Source organism: Scylla paramamosain, chromosome 4 (assembly GCF_035594125.1).
Source record: "Scylla paramamosain isolate STU-SP2022 chromosome 4, ASM3559412v1, whole genome shotgun sequence".
Lineage (NCBI taxonomy): Eukaryota > Metazoa > Arthropoda > Malacostraca > Decapoda > Portunidae > Scylla > Scylla paramamosain.
Genome location: NC_087154.1, coordinates 28,567,027 through 28,572,026, shown reverse-complemented (window position 1 = coordinate 28,572,026; position 5,000 = coordinate 28,567,027).

The window sequence follows — 5,000 nt, the reverse complement described above, 5'->3', positions numbered from 1 at the left end:
CTCCCAGTCTCGCTCAACATGCTTGGAACACTCACCTCCTGCCCTGCAAACCGAAGCGTTCCAGAAAGCCTCAGGTATCACTAATAAATTAAAATAAACGTCATGCAGACACACAACACTGCGCCGGCTATCCGGGCATGCACCGTCTGCCTACCCCGATGGAAAAAAAAAAAGTATCAATATCACATCAATTACCTTTCTCAGTGACAGTTAGGAGAGAATTTCACAGATAATTAATCGTGCTGATTTAGAAATGGCGTAATATGCAATAAAAAAAAAATAGGATAAGAATAATTGTTGGTAAAAGGAGAATGGGCGGGCAGTCATACTTCTGGGAAGCGAGTGAAGGCGGCGCCACGTGTGAATCTGTGCCTGACGAAAAACCATTCCCTCCTTCATTGCGGCAGATGTAAAACTTTCGGAAAGATTCTTTGTATCTTTTAATTATCTATATGAACGCATCAGAAAGAGAGAGAGAGAGAGAGAGAGAGAGAGAGAGAGAGAGAGAGAGAGAGAGAGAGAGAGAGAGAGAGAGAGAGAGAGAGAGAGAGAGAGAGAGAGCCTTTCACAAACCCTACCTGTGACACACTTACGAGGTAGTTAATTAACTTAATAACTATAGAAGCTCACCAATACCACCACTACTACCACGATTTCTATAACTAACGCATTCACCACCACCACCACCACCACCAGCAATACAATCATCATCCTCCCAACCACCACCACTGTCATTACTCCTATCACTACAACACCACCACCATTATTACCGTCATCATTATCATTATTGCACTTATCATTAGCTCCACTATTTTGTATTGGTATTATTAGAAGCATCACCGTTATTGCTGCCGCTGCTGTCGTTGGTCTTGTGCTAATAAGTGGCAGTGGTGGTTATAGGGACTCAGATCGCATGGTTCATTTTTACATCGTTCCCCACGCCTGTGCAAAGTAATATTTACATTTAATCCAACGAGGCAGTGACGCCTAAACAGAATTTTCCTATTGGACGGTCATCATAAAAAAAAAAAGAGAGAGAGACCTGGTCCAAAATACCTTCCACGCCCTTCCTAAACACACACACACACACACACACACACAAAGGCGCAATCTTGTTAGTTCATTACAAACCCAAATTAGCTTGGCTTAACCCGGTCAGCGGCACTAGCAACGCCACCCGCGCCGAACCCTGCTAATCCAGTACCCTAAAAAGTACACAAGTGTCCTGTTTGCTGCTATAACCTTTCGATATTCAAGAGCACTGCGTTTTAACTGATTGCGAAATGTTCCGTCGTTTCATTTGTGCATTATTACATTAAAATTTGGAGGTCGGAGTGCGTACCTTCTCTAATCTACTGACAGAATCACGCTAGTCGTTGTGCCGCGTATCATTGAGTCGTTTGGCTCCTATTTAAACGACCATGATAGGCTAATGGGGATGGTAATGGGAGTAACATGACTGTACTTTCCTCCTCCTCCTCCTCCTCCTCCTCTGCCACTGCTCCCTCTTTTCCATTAGCATTTCATTCCCTCTCCCTCCCTCCCTCGATTTATATTGTGATTACCTCCATGAATTAATTATTATACCAATGCATCACACCTTCCAAAAATTGGTCTCTCGTTCTTTAGTCCTCCTGTCCCTATTTCTCTTTTCCTGTTGTACCTTCTCTCTCTCTCTCTCTCTCTCTCTCTCTCTCTCTCTCTCTCTCTCTCTCTCTCTCTCTCTCTCTCTCTTGCTCAGTCCATCACGCGCGTGTCAATAAATTTAGCTCGGCCTTCACTGCCTTGTCCTGCTGCCTTTGTATAGAGGATGTTACCTTTCCCTCACTCTTTCTCTTCCTCCTCTTCCTCCTCCTCCTCCTCTTCGTCCACTCACGCTGGTTTCTCCTCGCACAGTCTCTCCATCTCCTCTTCCCCTCGAGTTGCGTTCCCCGTTCTGAACTGCTTTTCCTCCTTTCATTTTCACTCTCCTTCCTTCCTTCCTATTTCCTTTCCTTTCCTCACAGTTTGCAGTCTTTCTGTTTGATCCTTTACACAATGCTTCACTTTCATACCATCGCTCTCTCTCTCTCTCTCTCTCTCTCTCTCTCTCTCTCTCTCTCTCTCTCTCTCTCTCTCTCTCTCTCTCTCTCTCTCTCTCTCTCATCAGTTTCATATACTCTTTCTCCCATATTTTTTTTTCCTTTACACTTTTTATTTTCATGGAAACAGCTTTCTCTCCAGTTTTTCCTTTCAATTTCTTTTTCCAGTTCTCTAACATAATCATGTTTTCCCACGCCCCATTTTTTTCTTTCTTTTCCGCGTACGTACTGACAGTTTTTCCTCTCTCTGAACAGTAATTTGAAAACACCAGTAATTTTTCTAAGCCCACCCACACCCACACTCTCTCTCTCTCTCTCTCTCTCTCTCTCTCTCTTGATATTCAGCGGTAGATTTTTATCATTATCTTTTATCTTCGACCATGTTTTTCTTATCCCACATCCCACCTGAGCGCTATACTCAATATTTTATTTTTCCTTTCTTTCTAATCCCCTAATTTTCCTATTTTTCTCCCCGCTTCATAAGACATGCATTTTGGTTTCAACACTTTTTCCTTTTCCCCTTTTTTTTTTCCTCGTACCTGTGATGCTAAAGTCTCCCCACCTCCCACACCCCTTCCTCTTCTGTATTAGTCTCCTTTTCTCTTCCATCTTTTTTTTTTTTTTTCTGTATTACCTCAAACTCCACACAGGCATTAATTTTTCCTCCCTCATACCACAGCCAGCCACGTCAAGCCTCCAATCCTTACTCCTCCCCCTTTATCTTTCCCTTCCTCACTCCCTCCATCCCTCTCTCGTTTCCCATCCATAGCAGACAACAGGATCGAAGGTAAAATTTATTTGGCCATCACTTATTCAATCCATCACCTCCCCCCTTTTTTTTTATCTTTCCCTCTCTTTTGATGTGTTTTTCTAAGCCTGGTTTCTCCTTTCTCTCTCTCTCTATCTTTTTTTTAATAATTTTATTCCGTCATATCATTTCGGCAAAATTGGATTGTTTGCTTGTTATGTATCCTACTGTTTGCATCAGCTTCTGTCAGTGTGTCTGTTTTTTATAAAGTTTATTTTGCGTCTATCTATAATTTTTCCTTCCTTTCTTTTCATTCTACACACACACACACACACACACACACACACACACACACACACACACACACACACACACACACACACACACAGTTCACGAGTTTGCAGAATTATCTTTCTTCTCTTTTTCCTCTTTTCTTCCGCGTAAATTCCTTCTTTCCTTCCTTATCACTCCTCGCGTTTCCACCTCTCCACCCTTCTCCTCTCCGCCTGTCTTCATGCTATCTCCTTATTCCAACCTTGGATATGTTTTCAAATATTTCCCCTTTTTTTACACTCGACATTTTCCTTTCTATTCCAGTATTCTCGAACTATAACACTTTTCGCACCCTCCACTCTCCTCTCCCTTCCCCCTCTCTCTCTCTCTCTCTCTTTCTCTCTCTCTCTCTCTCTCTGGCCCGCGGTGATGGAGGTAAGGTGAGGCACAGTTCGTCAGAGTCCACTGAGCGTAAAATAGAGGAGTCTGTCCCAGCCATCTCCACCACACGTCTCCATTACCCTGTCTGCAGAGGTTGACGGGAGCCGTGGAGTGAGGCAGGTAGCTTGTCAGTGCATGGGCTCCGGCAGGCTAGAGGGAAGGACAGAGACGGTTAGTGGTGGTAAAGGGTTTAAGAGTGAGATTCAGGGGAAGGTCGAAGAGAATGAAGGGAGAGGAGGAGGGTTAACGGGTCATGAGGTTATATGTATGAGGTTATGGTGGTGGTGGTGGTGGTGGTGGTGGTGGTGGTGGAGTGAAGTTTGTTTTAGTTTTGATCGGTGCTGTGGTCTCAGAGGGTATTTTTTTTTTTTTTCGAAAGGGTGGATAATTTTTCTTTTGTCATGTTTTTTTTTTATGAATTTGTTATGAAGTTACGTAGTTTGTCTTGTTAAGTTCTTATGTTTATTTTTACTATCTCTCGCAGCCTCTGTCTGGCTTTGTGACTGTGTGTGCTCTCTCTCTCTCTCTCTCTCTCTCTCTCTCTCTCTCTCTCTCTCTCTCTCTCTCTCTCTCTCTCTCTCTCTCTCAGAAAACAACTTTTATTTGTCATAATCCATTACCTCTCGCAAACGTTATTTTTATTTATTTATTTTTTACTGCGTCATTATACTTTCAACGCCCATCTCTCGCTTACACACACACACACACACACACACACACACACACACACACACACACACACACACACACACAAGGGAAAAGTGTTTTCCTATATTTGAGGCCTCAGCGAGGATAACCTTCCAACTGTGTGTGGCTGCAATTCTGAATCTTTCATGGGGCGGTTGTGGGTGGTCGCTGGCTTGCCCTCGCTTTGTTCGCAAATGAATCCGATTCCTGAGGGCGGTTACTGCTGAGTCTCCGTCATTGATCCTGCACTTTATAAACCCATAATGAGTATCCCCATACAACCACCAGCCTATGACCACCTTTACCTTTAATACACTGCCACACAGAAAAAAAAATAGACGCGAGGCCTTACTTCAGTCGCGTCAGTGAGAGCAAGGCGAGACACGAAGACTCTTAACATTTACCTTTTTCATTTATCACAGCATCTTCCCTCCGCCTGTTACCTCAGAGACCACCAGGGCAACACCGCACGGAGGGAAGCTGTTTTTCTTAGCCGGTAACCAAAGAAGCAGCATCACAGGGAAAGCCAAGGCCCTACATGCTAAGATATTCATTGCCTTGCTACGCCTCACAGCACCTCGGTCTACTTTGCCTCGTCCCGAATTCCCCCCTCAAAAGGAAATATAGAGCAGGTCGACCACGGACTTTTGCTAACGTTTGGGGAAGATTAGTTAAGGGGTAAATGTGACGAGAAGTGAGCAGCGTCCTAAGGGAGAGGAATGAGAAATAGAAAATAAATATAAAGGGAGATAAAAGAGACGACGCAGCTC